The sequence below is a fragment of the Mya arenaria genome, chromosome 3, assembly GCF_026914265.1.
Source record: "Mya arenaria isolate MELC-2E11 chromosome 3, ASM2691426v1".
Classification (NCBI taxonomy): Eukaryota; Metazoa; Mollusca; class Bivalvia; order Myida; family Myidae; genus Mya; species Mya arenaria.
The window spans coordinates 41,877,765-41,899,619 of NC_069124.1; the positions used below are offsets into that span (position 1 = coordinate 41,877,765).

General features: G+C 33.3%; 1 long non-coding RNA gene across 3 annotated transcripts; it reads left to right on the forward strand.

Annotated features, from left to right (window-relative positions):
* Positions 1 to 3,118: 3,118 nt before the first annotated feature.
* On the forward strand, positions 3,119 to 13,408 carry LOC128226547 (uncharacterized). Of its 3 annotated transcripts, XR_008259692.1 has the most exons (8): positions 3,119 to 3,208; positions 3,809 to 3,929; positions 4,161 to 4,312; positions 4,546 to 4,647; positions 4,884 to 5,015; positions 5,192 to 5,214; positions 11,446 to 12,441; positions 12,906 to 13,408. It is a non-coding gene; the product is annotated as an uncharacterized LOC128226547 (long non-coding RNA). The 3 variants fall into 3 exon arrangements; XR_008259690.1 differs by having other exon boundaries at positions 11,446 to 13,408; XR_008259691.1 differs by having other exon boundaries at positions 5,192 to 5,210; positions 11,446 to 13,408.
* The last annotated feature ends 8,447 nt before the right edge of the window (positions 13,409 to 21,855 follow it).

A 21,855-nucleotide genomic window follows, 5' to 3' on the forward strand; every position in this document is an offset into this window, starting at 1 on the left:
CTGATATACCTTTTTGTATAAAACACGTTCATTTTAAAACTGGTTCAAACTGGTGCAAAGAGGCATGCATCGAATGTACCTTGAAGCATTTTTAATTAGCATTTCTCATTCTATGAACGTTCTTTTCTAAAACGTTTGAAGCCGCTATCTAAGCTAATAAATTGTGTCATGTTTCACCATCCAAGGTTGGCTGTCGAAGATAATGCAATAATTGCTATTTGTTGTTGATATGTGGAGGGGAAGATTTCGACCGGCTGCTGCTCTACAAACACCCTTGCTTTATAGTTGCTGATCTAAGGGAGAAAATGTTATCTCATTGAACTATACAACTTTTTCATGCCATTTTGGTGTAAAGGTTAAACCGTGTTTCATCTGATGTATTTACCATGTCTTGTCAAAGTTTTATACTGAGGTTGGTTTGCATTTGTGGTAAGTTGGCATGTACATTTACTGGTTTATAAATATTGTTTAGATACTTAGAGGGAATGCCCTATTGTAAATCATGGGCAAATAGTGTCAGAGATATTTTACAAACGATAGGATTTAATGAAGTTTGGTTATTTCAAACTGTTGGTGATGTTGATAAATTTATATATGAATTAAAGTAGAGACTGCAAGATGTTAATGAATAAAAAAAAATGGTTTGAAGAAAATATTAACTCATCCAGAGCAAAGTCATATGTGCTGTTTCCAGATTTTAAGTTACAATCTTACTTGTGTGATTTAAAAAGTTGTAAAATTTCGGAAAGCTCTTACGAGGTGAAGACTTTCATTACATAGACTAGAGATCGAGGCCGGTAGATGGCATTAACCTGAATTTATACATGTTAATGAACGAACATGTCACATTTGTAATTTTCTCGAAGATGAGTTTCATTTTGTTGTTTGAATGTACATTACATAGTGATTTAAGCAAACAATACATCAGTAAATATTATTGGAAAATACCAAATGTACTAAAATTTGTATAACTTATTGCCAATGATAGGAAAGCTACATGTAGATCGATGTATGTACATAAAGCTTTTGAATTAAGAAATACGTTTGTTTATATTTAACATATCTATTAAGTCTATATAGCAACCACTGTCTCCTCACTGTGATAATATTAAAGTCTTATATATATTTTAGTTAATACAGTATTAGTTATTGTAAAAAAAGTGTTACTATGAAATTGTATTTGACCACTGTTCTATGAACTGTCATGTGTATATATGTATATGTATGTGCATTTCTGTAAAAGTTATCAGTTACTTTATTTACTTTGAAATGCGGTCTAGTGTTTTATATGCTCTGACATCGTTAATGTTCTTCATTAATATTTATGGGAATGCCCATCCAAGGAATAATGTCCCTTTTCGACCATTAACCATTCTGTCAAATGTGTTCAATATATACTAACGGAAATAAGAAACAGTGCATGGTAAAACTTACCACCAGGGTTTACAAAGCTCCAGAATAAACCACATTAGAAGCAGATTTTAATCTGAAAATGGACACATGGCATGTGGACGTATCCGTTTATATCTGTGTTGCACTGATATGTTTTGTAATTCAGCATTGTTTCTTTTGCCCGCCAGTATACTGAAAGGCAATTCTTTATTGCACTGAAGGACAAAAATCATGAAGTATTAGCTTTTTGTCGACTCGCTGAGGAAACAGAACTTGCTAACAAGGCAAATAAATGTAAAAGTCAACGTAGCAATTGAATAAGAGAAGTAAAAACCTTGATTTACGGTTAGAATTCTTTAAATGAAGTACTGGTGACAGTCAGGTCTAATGTTTTTCACTGAGTAACAGAATATAAACCGTTGCCTGCTAAAAAGCGGGATGGGCAGTTAACGATTCTGCTATTGCGTTCTTGTTACAATTGGATTAATGTTATCACTTTGCACTGTGAGGAACAAATAAGAAAAAGAACCCGAATTAAAATAGTTATTATTTTGTATCGTTATAAATCTATTATATTTACATCAACCTATTTCAGTTAACTATCATTTCATAGATATGACCATGAAAAAGAAATAATCATAATTCACTAAATAACCCCCCCCCCCCCACTCCCCACCACCCACAGCAATACTCGGATAAACTTCACAGAAACACTTTTCTTCTAATAGGCAGCATAATTATTGATATCTTCCTCCAAATCGCCATTAAATGCTGCGTTCTTAATGAACTCATCACGAAAGGCGATCAACGGGTAACAGCATTATATTACCTGTTGCTAGTTCTTGAGTTGTTTTTAAAGAGAATCAATTTAATCGTATGTAAGTTCCGGACCCTTATAATACTTCTCCCTAATGTTATTTACAAGTGCATTTAAATGTTATTAGTAAGTTAACCTCCTCGTTTAACTTATTGAGAATTCGAAGCTTTGACTTTAATTTAAAGTTATCAAAAGTTTAAGATGTTTGGCTATTCATTTGAATATTCATTTAGTATTTACGTCACTTACTTATTTAATTTGCGATGACTAGATATTGGATTATGTGTGAGAAAACAATTATATACTTGAAACATCAAATCGTCGCACTAAATACCAAAAGAAGTTGCATTTTCAGCTGTGCTATGTTTTTTCAGGAATAAATATTGGCGCAATTTTATCTTGAAAATATTGGAGTCATAGATAAGCTCAGTCGGTAACTAAATGGTTCCATTAATGCAATGTTCAGTTCTGATCAGGGCCTTACAGAAGGCCCCTAACCTGCCCATTTGTTTATTGATAATGAAATAAAAATGCATGTGGTTCTCTCCATATATGTGTATAAGATTAGAATATTGATATTTTGAATATGAAATAATCACGTTTAGTATTGCCATGTAATATACACGAGTATAATAGGCAGCATACAGGTATTCCGTGTAGTATATGTGACGCGTCATGAGACTTTTGGCCCGAAACCCATAGCCTCGATTTCGAGAAAAACGTGCGCAAAGTTGAAGCGTAAAGAATAATAAATAAACGAAGTTTTTATCGTAAAAAGAACCATTAAACATTTTGTCACCCTAGATTGTTCAGTCAAATATATTCTTTAAAATGTAATGTTCATAGAAATTATATAGTGTTTTTTAACCACTTTCTTTCGTATTGTTTATTACTTTCGGTGTTATCTCCCGTAGTTGTCATGCGCTATTTTTTAACCTAAATTAGAGGATGTAAGTCGAGCTGAACCAAAGACATTTACATCAAATTAGGAATTTGTAGGTAAGTAGAATTGTTTTCATTGTTTAAGCATATAATTTTACGAATGTGTACATCTTTAATTTAATACAATGTATTCTAAATTCGGTCAAATGGAAGGAAATTAATCGAAGGAAAAGAAAGCGGAAGTGAAATTTGACAGTCTGACATTGAAAATGTAAACAGAAACAAAATCCAGCAGATATTTTCTTTTTGCATACTTATGATGACTGAAAAAGGAAATAAGCAATTTTTCATCATCTCACCGCAGCCAACTATCAATACAATTATTGATGGATTTTACGAATTAATTTTGAGTTACAGTTTAACTGTCTTTTTATCAATGTTGAAGATGAATTTAAATTTGTAGATGAACTTTTTTTAGCAATGTTGATTTATGTGCATAACAAACCATCTCATGAGGTTTAGGTGAAATGTTTTAATATAATTAGAGAACTGCTTTTTGAGTATGCATTACATTCAGACTGCCAGGAACTTTCTTTGGCATGCAATATTGTGTACATGTTGATCTGTCAGGGCATTACCCCAACTATTAACAGTTAAAGATTTGTATTTCTGTAAATACATATTTTTAGAACATCATGCTCTAATGTGAAATTTCAGGTCAAGCACCTGCTGTACATAGAACAACAACCCATTACAGCTTTGACTATGCAGAGCAGGTATTCTACCCATACTAGGCACAGCAAGAGGGCCCTGCTTTGAAGTGTCTGTAAATCATATGGTAAATTTTATTTATAAATTGAGTGGTAAATACAGTTTTGCCATCTGACTAAATTATTATAGGGTTAATGGAAAGCCTGTATATTTTGTAGATTCACTGAAAAAACAGAGAAGCGCTCACATATGCTCTGCAGCGCCCTTGTTACAATATGTTATATCACCTTAATTCAAAATTCTTACTTGAACATAAAATAATAGCTTTTCTATTTCAAAGTGTTTTTGTTTTTTTCAGGTTCTCAGATATTTATCTCAGTGATAAGGGTTTAGCTATTATTTGGCCAATGGTGTGGTATCTCATTTTCAACATCATCCATATGGAGAAGAATCTGCATACCTGCACGTTGACAACTGTGTTGGGCAGAGTAAAAACAATGCAGTCATTGGGTATGATTTACAAAAACAGGGTTGAAGTACATCACTTATGCACTGCATATTGACACATGAGAATATTAGAATAACAAGACAATGTAACTTTTATTATTTTTTCAATACAAGTAATCAGAATTCTCATTAGTCTTATAGAAATAGTTCTGGCTTAAATCTGTTCACTTACTTCTCTAAATGTCATGGATTAAAGGCAATCAGTTCAATAAATTGTATGTAATTCTATGTTTAAGGGTCTGATGTATTCTGAAGGGGCTACATAGAGAAATAGCATTTACTTAAATGGAAGCAGGTGAAATAAAGTTCAGTCCTGTCTGAGATTTGGTCTGTGGAAGGTAAGTTGTAAGAATGTTTTTTTTTTTTTTTTTTTTTTTTTTTTTTAATTTTGGTGCTTTAAATGTTAATTTAAAGCCATATTAAAGGATTTTGTATATATAAAAATATTGAAGTTTGGTACTTTATTTAAACACTTAAGTTGGTTATAATACCTTATTATGTAAAACTAAAAGAAAGCTTGTGTTAAAACAATAGGTATTATATCATAATATAAACAACATGTTTATTTATTTAGACCAAATGGAGGCAGCACACATCATTTGTGGATTGATGACCTTGGCAAACTGGTTATATTCTTTGACTGGTTGGAGTACACCAAGAGACCCCTGAAGTCCATTCCAAACTTGAGGAAATATCATCACTTCAGGTATAACAAAAGTATTACAGACAGTATCACTGCCTGTTATGTAATTCTATGAACAGAAGTCAAAAATAGTTTTAGTCATTATTTCCACATATTCAGATGTGAGTTTTGATGTTCAAGTTAATTTGCATAATTTATTCCAAAAACTAAGTATTGTACATATGAACATTATTTTGCAGAACTTCAGCTGACAACCCAGTGAGTGAGTATATTATACAGATCTAAGCTAGCCACTGAGTATCATTCAGTGTGTTAGCTTAGAAATGGCTGAAATGATGCCTTCGAATGCTTCCAAACGCAAATGCCTATTCAAAATATAACAAAGAAAGTGATTTACTTCTTGTACTGTACATTTCATAACAGAATCAGGAATTGCAAAAATAACGTGACGAAAGTGAACGAAAATACAATATTATCTGAGTGACTAATATCAAATACATCTTAAAAATCTAAAATCTTAGGCAGAAATTAAAACCACAATTGCAATGTTATTGTATTCTTTAGACATTTCGTCGCATAGGTAATTTTGTATTTAATGTAAATGAATTTGGCTACCTTAATTAGTGTGAAGTATACGCTAATAACTTAAACATAAACATTTTGAAACTGAATTGATCATATGCTTGTCAGTGGCCTTTAACATCAGAGGATTTTATCAAAAAGTGTTTATTAATATTTAAATCTAATGCTATAAAAATTGATTACGCGTTAACATTATATGGCAAATTTTTATTGGCATAGCGTTAATAGCGTCGGCTCGTAGAAAAACAATTAAACAGCTAAATGTTTTCTTCCTAATTATGTTCATAATAAAAAAAAACTGTTTATAGATATGCAATTTGCATTTAAGTTTGATAAAGTTATAAACGCTGAATATATCAGACATAATAAAGTTATTAAATATATTTTGAAATAAAATATGAACTGCGTAGACATTACTTTGCATTCAAGACATCCACGAATCGAACTGATGTCATGTGGTAGGGTGTGGTTAAATGATTTATAATAAGTGACCTTTTATTATCTACATAGGCATTACAATACCAAAAGGGAAATACCCTAAGTTTTGACACAAACATGTGTTACTTGGGCGATTAGTGCGTACCTTCAACATTATGAGACGCATTTTCCGGAGGATGATTCATCTGTCAAATGAAATTGACATACACATACGACAGGCATGTCTGAAGACGATGCCAAAAAATTGCATAGGGAAGGAATAGAAAATAAGCACTTGTAAAATTATGTCTCCGACATTTATCTGACAATGCAGTTGACATATACATACAATAGGCATGCCTGCAGACGTTGCCAACGAACTGCATAGGGAAAGAATAGAACTTGAGTACTTGTACCTACATTGTTAAGCAAAATATCAGAGCCCAGGATGAACAATATGTACTTCAGGTGGCTAAATATTTTATAAAGGCAGATTGATAACCGACCGACGAGCGCACACAGATCATTCCTTTCCATTTCACTTTAGCTAATAAACATCTCAATGTAAGTTTTCTAATAAGCAATAAATAAACATAAGGCCTAAAGAATGTTTGTATAGGGTAAGATACTGAAAACAACTAGGTTGTGTAGGTAGGGATTGCTTTTCTTTTTTAGTTTAATTTCTTGCATATAGCGCTATTCATTGCATTTCACTCAAACATTGCTGTTGTAATGGAACATTATTTTGTAAAACAAAATTACAGGTAAAGTTTGAAAATTTGTGAAATAAGCATTGTTTTAAGCTAAAGTGATATTTATAAAATCTTTATACATAATAGTTCCACGAAAAAGGCTATGAAAAATAGAATATACGTAAACACTCACACACATCGTCCGTTATCGCATGTTACTCACCTCCTTCACTCGTATCATCTCTAGACACTGGGCTTATCAGAAACATTGAAAGTCATCTGTGGTGTGATATGCTGTTAACCAGTCGAACTGTAAACAGATAAAGTACTTTATTTCCATCTGAGAAGAAAACGTGTTTTTTTTTAATTACAAAAAATGTATTGATAGAAGAGCTCTGTTGACCCTGTTTGCTTTTATTTTTTAGAGATGTCAGGATCTGATCTCAATAAAAAATAATGTTATCAAATACAAGCATTTGCCCGTCTCAGACCTTGAAGCAATGTTTGTTATTTCACATTCTAAATACTTGATTTGATATAAAAATAAGGAACACACACACTTCGCGGACACCAAATTGTAGATTACTATTTATATGCATCTTTATGCATTACTTTTCATGAGGAAATGCTGTTTCTTTACAATGTTTAGTTAAACATTCAGTCGGAAACGATCCGTCGGAAACCGATATATAATCTAATGAATGAAACTGGAAGGACTCAGTTCGGTTGAAAATGTGCGACACTGCCCACTAGAGCCGTCATACCATTTTTTTTTCAAACAACAGAAAACAAACATATAGATAGAACATGTTTTTGTTAAATGCATAACCGTTATGCCGAGTTTAATTTGAAATTGCCGAAAGTCAATACTATTGAAAATCAAAACAAAAAATAAGAACGACCGAAAAGAGTTTTCTCTCGTCCTAACAAATTTGGAACAGTAAAAATTGAAAAATATTGGAAATAAGTATTTAAATGTATCAAATGTTTGTTCGTCGGAACAAATTGAAATGGACACCATTAAAATCAAAATGGGAATTGACGAAATATTTGATGTCCAAACAGATCTTAAAACCCAAATTTCATATCATTGAAAATAAAATCGCTAGGTCTCAAAATTCACTATAATACCTGAAACATTACAGCATTTATCTCCTAAGTAAACAAATCCTAACTGGTGTTTTCTGCCCACCAGCTGATAAAACATCTAGAAGTTAGTTGGCAAATGAGACATAAAATGTAAATAAATGTGATTGATAAAAGTTCTTAACATAATGGTCTCAAGATAAGGTGAACATTAACACTCACTTCAACCGCCCGTTAACGCATGGTATTCACACCCTTTGAATAATTGAATTACGCTAGGCTTATCAGTCAACTTGAAAATCATGTGTGGTGTGATATGCAAATTACCACTTGATGAATTTCAGTTCCATTTCAAAGAGGTTACAAAACAAAGTGTAGATAAAAGAGCTCTATCGAACGTGATTGCTTTGTTTATTGGAAATGTCAGGACCTGTTGTCATTAATAGCAATCTTTAGAAAAGAAAATCTTGTTTTCTCTCAGACGAAGATGCAATGTTTATCAAAGATAAACTAATTGATTTTCTGAAACTAGGAACATGTTTGAAACACAAACACATTTGTCAGACCCCAGATGTTAGAATTTCTATTAAACTGTGTTGATAAGATGTAATTCGTTAATATTGTATTACTTTTGTACAAAAAGTCATTCATTGAGAAATAAATTCCAGAAGTTCCACATCAACGCAGAAGAAAAGAACTAAATGCATCCTCTTATTTTGAAACAAGTAATAATACATTGCAAGCTCAATATACATATACAAGCCCCACAAACTGACTCCACACGCATCAAAATAGCTTTACCAATGATCGTATAGCCGCCTTGGAAGGATCAGTAAAACACAATTTGACTGGGACACGAGTGAAGAGAGTTTGTAAAGGCAAAACCTCAACAATTGTTCCATCATCTATTATTAATTACAACATTAAAAATATCAGCCCCATCAGCAAGTCTAGGCCTGGTTGAGGTTGTTCAATAACAGTTACTGTAACCAAGAATGCAACACAGACAACACCCTCTAGAATCGTATAAGGGAGTGTTTTCTTATCAAACGCAGATATATCAATACAATAATTTAACACCTTTTGACTGCATGAACGCCATTACTATTTTGACAATAAAGCGACCTTGTCTGTTTATTGCAAATAACCAATTTCAGACGTAATATTTTTCATAAAATAATGTTTAAATAATGAAATTGAAAACAAGATGTGAAAGATTAACTAGTTAGGTTTCTTTTTACTTCAAGTTGCAGTTTTGAAAATAATTATATTTGTTCCATCCTGTATTGTATTTGGTACAGAAGCCTAATGGAATTTCCTATGTCTGCAATAAAACGATGTGACAGTATGGGTTGTCCTAGTTTGCATCCGTAACCTACATCAGACGGTGTTTCTGTTATGTTAAGGACATCATAAAATTCGTCCGTAAATATGTACTTCAATGATATTCTGTATAACAGCGTTCAAGGGACGTCTCTTTTCGATCGTAAATTGCTTTGTTAGATGCACTTGCAAATCAATTTTGTAATTCCTTGAATATGAGGTACAATCTAAATAATGCATGTAAAATTAATACCAGAATAGTAGCTGAATGCCATCACTGTTAATAATGCAATAGTCTTTAAATATGAGTTTTAAGAGCAATACGTGACAATTGTTCACCCGCTATGCTTTGTGAAAAAGAGTTGACGGTTGAGATTGACTTGATTAAAAGTTTCTAGCTAGATAATGGTTAACAATGGTATCAAATTTGTTCCAATGTGAGTCAAGTGAAATGTAAACGCCGAATTTAAATCTAATTTAAAAAAAACCATACATTTCTGTTAGCATTAATTAAATCAAATAATGGCGACTGTCGTTCCTAGGTCAGTTTCAATGCGTTTTACCTATTAAGGCTCCCTAGCAAAAAGGGGCATATTTGTTTTTCAAATGCCAGTAGGTTGGTCTTTCCGTTTGTCTTTCTGTCGATAGAACAGGTCTTGTTCGTACGATCACTTGAAAGCATTTTAACCTAGGTCAAGGTTAACACAGTCTTTCTTAAACTTTTGTCTGACCAATAACCGACGGGCGCTTTGAAGAGGCAAAGGAAACTTAAGATGTTGTTGCTCAAGAATAGTTGGTGACCCGTTTTGAGGGATCAGTACCTCAACGTCCAAATTGACAGGAAAACAGACCAGCATTGTCACACACCGGAAAACAGACCAGCATTGTCACACACCTGTGGTGCTTTGGATATAAACTCAGAGTAATCCTGATACAGTTGATATGCGACGATTCAAACATAATAATTAAAACGTGTTGTTTCTAAGTATAACATTTATATGAGGCAATATATAAAGTAAAAATAAATTCTCATAAAATTGCAAAACAACTTATACTACACACAACAAATATAAGTGTACAAAAGGGCATTGTTTAGATTTATTATTGATATACCTCATATTTCCATTTTTTATCACAAAATCGGAATGTAATTTCAGAATAATACTGAAAAGAAAGTGGTTCGCTCTTCCTGAATTCCTCAAATACATTGTTTTGAAAATGATTCTAAAGAGGATTGAAATAAATTATTGGTAAAGGGATGCAAACGAATGGCAAACTTAATATTCGAATATTCGGTAATTCTTTCGATTGAATATTCGAATATTCGATTACCGAAATACATAGTTTAGAAGATGAATTTCAGTTTCGCTGCCTTTATATTTGTAAACATGGTGAAATTAGATGGATTCCTAGTCAAATAGCGTTTTGCGACAATGGAGGGTAGGACGTGCAGCCTTGTTCTGAGATTTACCTCTAAATTGACTAAATATAACTATGGAAACCCCAACCAACTCGGGAACAAGTCAAATAATAAAATGAAAATATATGTTGATTTGAATATATCGTAAAACGCTATACTATACATTTACATTTCAAAGCACGAACATCGTATCGAAACATGGAAAACAATTGGAGCACATATCTGTAACAACATTATTGTAGCACATGGCATTCATATCATCAAGGCGATTTGAGCTATGTTGCACAGCTTAATTTGCAGCCAAGACAACAAATTGGTGTTAAAGCCGATTCCTAGCCAGATATTGTAAAAGTAGGGGGACTTTTTATAGTACCAGATAGTAAGTCCTATATGACAATCAAAACAATTCTTCAAATATCCGAAATCGGAAGTATAAAATGTCAGTCAAAACGTCCCAAGACCGGTAGAAAAAACGACATATTACAAAAAATGCGTGTGAAACTTTTTGCTCGTTTTATTTTGTTTCACATAATCAGATAAAACCCGTACTACAGTTGATAGATAATTAATTCATGATTATTTTGGTACCATTTTCGGCAGTAAGTATAAATGTTTGCAGGAGTGCTATCCATTGGAGTGAGGAGTGGTATTAGCATTGTGCAGAATAGGGAAGTGTAAAATACGACGTCACGTTGTTATTGCTACCAATGGTGGCGCAAATTGAGACATATGTTTAGTGTCTTGTCATTACATTCACAACTCTGGCATTAGGGGCCAGTTGTTGTAAAAACATGACAAACAAACTTTATAAACAACAACAGTGTTGTAGGCTAAAGGTTCTTATTCCCTTTATTGAACTTTTTTTTTCGAATATTCGAATACCGATTTTGACATTCGAATACCAAACGTTTGATCGAATATTCGAATATTCGTTTGCATTCCGAAAAATAATACATTTATTTTGTAATTTCAGAGTGTAACCAGAGAAAGTTTAACGGATTAAACTGACGATAATGTTGAAAGTGCAGATAATAAATAAACCATAGCCAAATGGTTTTTAGCATTATAGACGAAATGTTTGGCGGTTTAGAAGGAAACAGATGCTGCCGATGAGTGAGGATAAGTCTTAGAACTAGTCTCGATTGCTTGATGAAGAGGGACGAAACAGAAGCGAGATTGAAAGTTCTAGTTTCACATACAAGGTTGCAGCTATTTCAGGATGGATGTTGCATGGAAGGCAAGGTTTACAAACGAGGTGAATTGACTCATTCTATTGCCATTTACGATTACGTAACAAAATAACGCTTACAAAATGAGACAGAATAAAAGATGGTCTTGTAGACAAGGCTTAACTCAGTAGCCTTTACATGTTTCAAATGAACACTTCCATTCTTCGTGTATTTAAATTAGTTTTACTGTATCGATATTTAACTGAAATCATTGATTTTCCCAGAAAAGTACTTGTCAATTAAAAACATAGAAAAACACAAACGCTAGATAATGACAACATTATGGTTGAAATGTGTATGGCCATATCCAGTTTATCGTTGTTGGTTTTGAATTATAGGTAACTGAGACTCAAAACTATCTGATATTAGATGCAGCAATGTAGTTGCTGGCCATATATGTTTTATGTAAGCGTGTTCCTGACTTGTAAATATTTGAAGCTCATAATTCTATGATAGATGAAGTAGTGTTTTATTTTTCATGGCGTAATAGGCATTAAGTGAGAGTCATAGATCCAGATGGCCAAGAAGATCATGATAATTTTCCATTAATATAAGTGATAGATACGTGAATAATTTCAGATAATTGCATGATTCTCATTTCTTTTTTCATGACGCCAATGATTTAAATGTATTTCGCGATGAGTTATGTGGACGCAATGATTAAAGAGGCAATATTTACCGACAGAAGACGAAATGGGCTGATCAAAATATGGCTTCATATTCCACGAACCATCCCAGATGTAAGTGATAACCAAACTTATATTATCTATAATATAGAATCCTTGGAAAAGATTAAACAGTAAATGGTAAAGATATTTGTATGCTTTCGCTGCGATTCCTGATTCTATCCCATCTGGATCGGATGGCTGGTCATGCCGTGACTGAGTTTCGAAACCTGAAAAAATGCCAGGCAAATACAAGCAGCATATAAAATACCACTTATGAAAGAAACCATGAAATAAATACGAGTCTTTATGTGCACTGCTCTGTCTGATATTGTACTTTCAAAAGTTGTTATTAAATATAAAGTAAGTAATAATATAGTCATTTCACCTTTGACCATTTATAAGATAATGAGAAAATTTACAAAGATTTCTTCTATGAAATCATTCGAAAATAAGAATTTAATATCTATTAATATCAGATATATTTTTCAATTTAAAATTACATAAACAATGTGTCAGTGAAGAGTCTTTTATTTCAGATGTAGAATATAGGTTGTGTTTATCGTTAGCAACTTTTAACTTTCGGGTAAGAAAGAGGTAATAATAAAATTATAAACTTAAGATTATTCATGGAAATTCGTGCCCTCCTGCTTTCATGAAGCATAAATTAAAGGAAACAATAATCAATCCTTCGAGTTCGATCCCACTTTATCATACTGCAATTGAAAATATAAGTGTTCATCTGAGTTTAAATATTATGATATGCACGCCGTACTAACTCAATTTAATATATTTTTCAAGGCAAAAGCCAATTGCTTCAGCAATCACGTGGACGAATCCGCTCCGTACTCAGTTTGCAAATCCGGGATTCAAAAAGTATGTAGACACGGGATACGAAATAACTCCTACCGTATGTGAACTTGGTAAAGAAGCGTATTTACCCTTTGTTCAATTGCAACAGATTGAATTGTTGCAATGAACACATCAACCGGAAACAAAAAGAATATATTAAATCGATTTAGGTAGAAAAGTGTTGAACATATTAGTATCAGATTTTGATAAATAGTATATCAAAAGGTAAATTTAAGTACTAAATATTTCCTACATTTCAAGTTAAAAACTAAACTTCTTGGATAGTTCAGCGATAGCGGGTAGTCTTGCAAATCGGAAAGTCCCGGTATGTACGAGCCTAACTGAATAACTTCTACTACTTTCTAAATGTTCATCTTGTATTTGCATACTGTAAATCTATGCTTTAAAGGACTGACGAATGCTAATTTTCTGTAAGAGGCTCAAAGCTCGTCTGTTTTTTGAAGAAAATAAAATTGAGTTTTTTTCATTGTATTGATTATCATTGGCTTTTGAAAACAGTTACATTTGTTATAAATGAAACCAACTCAAGACTGTCACATTGACTTAAGTACCAATGTTTCCAGAGACAATTTAAATAACTTTACATTTGGCTCGAATTTACTGAAAACCAGACTAGCATTCGCATACACGTACGGTACTCGTAGTATATACTAGTAAGATATTTTGTCATTTCCATCATACCATTTACATGATGCCGTGTATATAATATTTGTTATTTCAAATTATACTGCAAACCACGAACTATTCTCTCTGAGATCAGGCTACAAAAGGCAATTTGTCTACATTATCAATGTTTCACCGCAATATCATGTTTCAATTTGTGATCTCAAAATCTAACCAAAAAAAAAGAATAATATTCTAAAGAATGAGGTTCACTGTTTCATATGTTTAAGTTGAATATGAAATGCATTGTTCAGAAATTGCGTTTGAAGAAGATAAATATGTTTTGCTATATCAGAGTTGAACCTGAGAAAGTTTAAATGATTAGCTGACGAGAATTTTGGCATTAAAGAGTAGCAATAAATCTTAGCCGAATTATTAGCATTTCAGGCGAAATGTTTGGCGTATCAGGTTGAAATGGCTACTCACGATGAGTTGGGAACAAGATAAGAACAATCATTTATTCTCGGTGTGGCGATGATGATGGACAAAACAATGAGGGGTGGAGCTTAGTCTAAACTACCGGGTAGCCTCTTGCATGTAAGAAATAAGAACGGTTGAATAACAGGTCGAAATCATGTCAGAATGAATTGTGTAGGGACAACATAGTGTTAACACAAGGTGAAATCAAGTTACCTGAAAGTGGCCATGATATTAATACATAGGGCTGACATATAGCTGACCAGATGATGACTGTCTCTTAACTTGAGGTAAATCGGTCAGAATGAAATATGGTTGTGTGGACAAAGCTAAATTAGTTGCAGGCGATTCAGCAGATTGTACATGAATAAAATGGACTCTGTTTGTCTGAAGGTTATTACTGTTCTCTTACTTGATATATATTTACAAAAATCATTGCAATTTTTATATTTCTCAGAAAAGTGCTTGTCATACGAACAAAATGAAAAAGGAAACATCCTCTTAATACTAACATCATCACGGTTCTACGGTTAATGACCATACGTGAGACCCATAATTATCTGATATCAGATGAAGCTATATAGCTGCTGGCCATACATGGCTTTTCATGGAAGCTTGTTCCTGACTTAAAGATATTTGAGGCTCATAATTTTGTGATAGCTGCAGTTATGTTTTATTTCCGTCGGCGTAATAGGCACTCAGTGAGAGTCATAGATCGTGATGGCCACGACGTTTCATGGTAAGTTTCCATTCATATTAGTTGAAAGATATGGGGAATAATTTTAGATAATTGTGTGCTTCTCATTTCTTCTTTCCGATCGCCCAGGGTAAAAGGACTTTCTCGATGAATTATTTGAGCGAAACGACTTAAGATGCAATATTCACAGACAGAAAATGAAATTTGCTGATCTTAATAAGGCCTCACATTCTTCGAGACATTTCGAATATGATAGTCAAACTTATATTGGATATTTGTTAGCAGATTTGGGAATAATTGTAAAATAATTGTTGGCATAACGTGTGTTGACACGGTAACTGTCTGGGCTCCCTTAAAATTTCCATGCAGGTGAACAAGTAATCATTTGAAGAATTATTTCTAGCACTGCCGTTGCCATTATTTTCTAATGTTCAACCTGAAACATCAAAATCAAAACAACTATTATAATATGTCCCTTTAAAATTAGAACATGGGACAAGCGACATGGTAAAACGCATTTTATCAAATAACATTTAGATAAGCAGACATTTGTTTTCACCAAAAAGCTAGGGTGTCGAACTAAACGAATACTTTACAACAACAAAACTTTCGCTTGTCTGAGTTATAATTGACAATTTCTTTGGTTCCCGTAGTAATCGGTGAAAGTTAACAGTGTCTTATTTTGAAACGTCTATTTGAAGTAGATAATGTGTAATTGCAATATTATCATTTCAAAGCGCAAGGCTGTATGTCACTATTCAAAAAGCTTAATTCAGTGTTGATAAATATCGTTCATTCGGTACGTTTCCTGATCAAAACTAAGCCTCAAAGAATCGCTCTACCGTTCTTCAATATTATTCTAATACTGAGATGTTCATAAACCAAATGCTGCAGACATACTTTTATCCTTATATTTCCTTTAAATTGTCACAAGTGATTGATCTGGCATTTTAGCTGTCTCAGTTTCCTCAATCCGTAAATATATGAATATTTGGGTCTGCTCTTGTAGTGTTTTTTTTATATAATATGGCCATTGAGATGCTTAAAGTAAGGAAATAACTTGAGATGTTTTATTAATACCAACCCAGACCATGACAGTTTTTGAGGTAAATGTGTATTTTAGATTAGTTTGAAGTTTCTACTGATTCTCATCGACTAAGTGTCGAATGGAGAAAGTGTTCAGTACATTTCAGCCTTAAACGTATCGGGTTATGAATAACACAATAAAAAACATAACTTCCTGAAAAGGCACCCATATGGTAACGTTTTGTCGTATTGCAGGACAGGATTCCATTGCGAGGGCTGGATTCCATTGCGAGGGCTGGATTTTTACTTGATGCTTCAACGACAATATATTTACCAGACTTTGTATAAAATACCAAAATACAGAAGACATAGACTTGCTTCTAAAACGTATTGAAATATGGTTAAATTTGAAAGAAGGAAGTACGTCGATCATTTTCGTCTACATGAGTTTTATTTTATTGAGATTGTTTTCAAAATGTACGATTCTCTCCGGTCATTCTAGACCTCACAAAATTGGTGGAAATTATTTAAATTTGATTTAACGTGTGAAGCAGGGTCAGTACGAGCTCGACCATTCCTTGATTTCTAGTTTGCTATCTTGTCAATTAAGCTCTTTGGCCAATGAATGTTTTCATTTTCGGTTTTACAACTCGTTCATGTTTCGAAGTATGTTTTTGTCCAATAGTATAATCACACAGCAAAGCCAAAGTATAATAATACATTATAATTGGATTGATCGTCTACCAATATCGACAATATCGGAAGTCTATGTTTTCTCACAATTTGATACAACTATGAAATTCTGAAAAAGATGTTTTTGAAACTTGTCAGTAAGGGAGGGAAACCCTTCCGTGACCCAACCCGTTCGCGGACCCAATCTTTAATTCGCACACACCTGCTACATTGATAATGTGACAAGCATGTGAACCTCTAAATGGAGTTTACGAATCACAATGTTAAAACGGTATTTTTGGCAAATATTCAAGACACTTGTGTAAAGCCTGTATCTATCTTTAGAAAATCGTCCGTTTTGTCAAACATTAACCATTACCAGTATAGTACAGTGAAGACAAGAGTAAGATTGTTATAAAGCATTTACATTCGTATGCATCCCCTTAGAATTGCAATTATCCTGTTTTATTTTTTAACTTTCCCTATACGACTTTGTAACCATATATTTGCGACCCGAGCCATTTGGGAAAAATCAAGAACATTATCATTGATTTTCAAAACATTATGAGCTTTGGTTTGAAAGACGGGATTGCGAAGTAAACTATCTTTACATACAATATCTGTGTCATATAGTTAAGTTCTTTAATCGTTTTGTAACCTCATTTATTTTGTATTTACGTCTGTTTCCTGTAAATTAATGTTTCCCTTGATAATATGTCAAGAAAAGGATTTCCAGCATGGGCAAATATTTGGGACAATTTTTGTTCGTAGAGCGTAGTTTCTTAAATCTTCTTTCTGTGGCTAAACCCAGGCCACGGATTATGATCATCATTTCTTCAGCGCCTAGGGACACGTCTTGCAACACAAAAGCCTTTGTCCTGCCTAAGTGCATGGAAAGCAAATGTTCTAATTTCTTCTCGGTAAGACACAACGTCAATTCCCTGATATCAGTCCTGACAATATATAGCACTTGGATGTCAAGGTTGAGCAGCTCGTAGGCAGTTAAAGTTATTGACATAGTATACATGCTTTGGGTGAACATTTTAAGGTCAGTGTTTTATTTGTATTAAATGAAACATTTCCGTAAGTGAGGTATGTTTTTGTTTTGTTTTAAGTATTCAGTGTCAATGAAAGCAGCAAACCAATAGTTTCTCTTTGGATTGATTCGCTTAGTATGTATTCAAAACACAAGACGATGACTTTTAGTTCAGTTTCTAGGAGGATTATCTCTTCTTTGGTGAAGTAACAAGACATCATTCAAACGTGCATTTGTATTTGCTTTGATATAGGAAATGTCAGGACCTCTTGTCTGTCTTGAAAGACTGGCGATCTTATCAAACATAATAAATTATCCGATTTTGAAACTGTGAGTGTTATGTAAGGTTTTAAATCCCTACAGTGCTGCAAAAGTAAATATTTGGTAAACAATAATACCCTTTACAGAGCAAAACCTCTTACTCGGAACTAATATTCGATCCGATTTGAAAGCGGTCACTATTTTAATCTTAATCAGATGGACGTGGGCAGGAAACTTTTATGTTATAAAATTATCCTGATTGCTGGAAACTAAATAAATAAATAAGAGTACTTAAAGATAAAATGAGTCATTTAGCTTAATTCATATTGATTCATTAACCTTGTCCAATTTACGTCATTAATATTCTTGTGTTTTGTGTAATGGTTTAAAGGTTTTACTTCTGTGTCTTTTGTTTCAGTTGTTGCAGTTAGCAAGGACGCGATGAAACTAAAAACTTATTGTAGGGCTGGTTCCAAAATGGTACAGCTCTGATAACAGAGATGGAAATTATGCAACACGGCTTACGTTTAGCCAAATCGTATCTGATATTTTGTCTTAATTGCATGACGAAGTTTCCCCACCACCCAGTCGGTATACGTTAAAGAAATAATGACAAGGCTGTTTGCAAAATATTCAGGCCGCCAATTGCTTTTAAACATATTTAGATATATGTTTCTATTGCCAAAATAAACATTGGCAATATTTTGATAGACAACCCATTCTATACGCTCCTTGAGTATTATTTAACGATCTCTCCGTCTTCCTCTACTATGATAGTTATTTTTTAATTCTCAGTGGTCATAAGCGAAATATTGCGGTTACAGCGTTTATTTTAATATTGCTTTATATTGCCATATTTGATGAAACATTCACGCTCTTACTGTTCTTCTCTTTTATAAAAAGTATACTTCATTCTATAATATGGTGACTTATAGAATGCGATACATTTTTTTGTCTGAGATATGAGTGTGATGAAAATAAATATTTGCAGGAAGAGAACTGTATGTCTTTATATATAAAGCATTTTTGAAGATTGATATGTTTTATAGCCGCTAACATTTAGCAAACGTTTTGCATACGACAGCTGTATTGCCAACCATTATTGTTTATTGTAGACGCGAAAAAAACTTGTATACAACTTCTTATAAAACGTTTTCTTTCTTATTTTTCCGTCTTAAAACGCCTTTACATCTTCCATTTTAAATGAGGGATATTTGCTCCTGTGACTAACTGGGATTATTTAGTTTGGAAAATAAGTTCCGACAAACATATTGAGTTTCATATTATGTACTTTTCTGCAGACGACTTTTTCATCTTGTTTTAAAACCGTTTTCTTGAAATTAGTGTGTGTGTGAGGGGAAGGTGGGGGTTGTGACGGGCTTGAAATTACTGTGATAGTGCCAATGTCGGCTGTAGTTGAGGGCAACTAATACCTTATGTGCACACTTTTCGTTTTAAAATATGTTAGGAATTAGGGAATCTCTAACTTGATGCAATGGAAAATACCTGCACTAAACCTGTAGCATAACAAAAGAGGTTGACCATTTTAGAGGAACCATGATCAGGCCTAACAGCACACTATACGATAGACACAAAACATGCATCCATATATCTCCGTTAAGTTATTTTTGGTTTACCGTCTTTTAATGGTTAGGGGTTTACTTGGGTATAAACCTTGCATCCGACACAACATGAAATCGAATACCCTTTGTTCTGAGTGCCTTTGGTGCTAATTTCTCTGAATGACATTTGTTCTGAGACAATTGTTTACCCAATGGAAGTTTATTCGATTAACGATGGCAGAAGGGTACGAAACAATGTTAAATAACAGCAACAACAATGCCTATGGCATATGCTTTTGATATTCTATGTATTCCGGTAAATGACGTGTTGGGGACATGATTTGAACAAATATATTAAAAGTAACTGAATCCCATATGTATAGTAATAAGAATATGCTAAAAGAAATCAAACGTATTGCGTCACAGCGCGTTACTCGTCTAGCACGGGGGCTGCCTAATAGAGTTAGAAATTATTAATCTGGCTCCAACCCATGCTAGATGAAACACGCGCTGTGACGCGAAACTTGTTTTACAATGGATGATCTCCATAAATATTACGAACCGTACAGAGCATAGCTTAAAAACAAAACAAAATCACCCTTAAAAGGTGTTTTATTCAAGGAACACCGACGTATGCGGTAAATAATATTAATGCAGGTCATGACGTCAATAAACATCATCGCACGCGCTTTTTGGTAAAATGTACAAAAATCCATTATGCTTTGTCATGTTTTTCACAAAAGAAGTTATTTAACAAATGCTAGAAAAATCATGTGTGTCCGGTCCGGATAGAAATTCGACCCTCGGGCACGCTGCGTAGTCGGTATCTGCTTAGGTGCGTTTACCTTTGACTTGCACCCCTCTCTTAAAACCGAAATCGATCTGGTTTTAAATGTTGGCATGGTAGGGTTAGCCCCGAATAAAAATTTACAAGTTCTTCCCTAAAATGGTGAATTTGGGGCATATTTAATTACTTTTTTCCTCTTATATTGAAATAAAAAGTAAACCTTGGCGATGTTAGGGGGAGTGGGTTGCGCCCCACTCCTGGTCCGCTTGTGCGTATTACCGTTATTCCTGTATTACCTGTACATATCTTGTTTGAATTTGCATGACACACACTTTATTCACATATATTTATATAACCGAAAATTGGCTGGCGTAATTCGTATAACCATTACTTTAGCAGTAAATGTACATACCCAGTTTACCACCAGGAGTGACATAAAAAGTGCGATCTCGGAATCGGGAAGAAATTAGCAAAAGGCTAAATATCTTTATAACCTTTTTATTAGTACAGGTAATGTGTTTTAATAATTTGATAAACATTATTCAAGGGAAATTCCTGCCAGACTTTTGCAACAGAATAAGATTATTCTGCAGGATTGATCATTATCTGTTCTGTCTGCAAATCGAGCAAAGAACAAATTTGGCAATGTCCTATGCAATCACATCCCATTATTTAAATGCGTACATCGTATCCTAGAGCAAATGAAGCAAACTGATTAATAAAATGATTGCACATTCACATAATGTCTTTTAATACGGCCATGTGAACGTCATGACCATAGGCCAGTGTTGTCCTGAAGTTTTCACAGACACGGGTGCTTCGGTATATTTAAACATATTTTGATGAACAACCAGGTGTTCACGTGTTTAGCCCTCGTACTTTGTGGGTTCAGAGTTTCCTCTCTTACCTCCATATGTGTTTTGTTAGACAATAATTTAGACACAACATACACTTTGAAATATTCACCAATTAAACTGGAAATGTTCTTGCATACTTTCTTTACACAGTATCGTTTTTTGTCACACGCAAAACAATTCATAAAGCTAAACATGGAGAATATTTGTATTAATATATCAATATTTAATATATCTTTTGCATATGGAAAAAAATGCTAATTTTTCGATATAAAAAACGGAAACGGGTGAAAATAAGAAAAAGGCCATGTGAACGTCATGATATTTTTTTTAAGATAATTTGTCAGATACATATGTATCATATATTTGAAAGTTATGATAGAAAAGCCGATTTTTGTAAGTGGACATTTAGTTTAGAAATTTAGCTATTTCACGATCAATATTGATTCGAATACAAGAGTGTGTTGTTTTTTTAAAATTGCGGAAGTAATTGTTTTTCTGTATTTGGAAAAGAATGTAGTATTTAGGAGTATTACTGTTCAGTTAATATAGCTATAATTTCTTCGAAAGGTTATTCCTTTTTTATTTGTTTATATTCGGTTTAATATCAATATCTTTAAAGAGTGGAGGGAGCGCGTTCA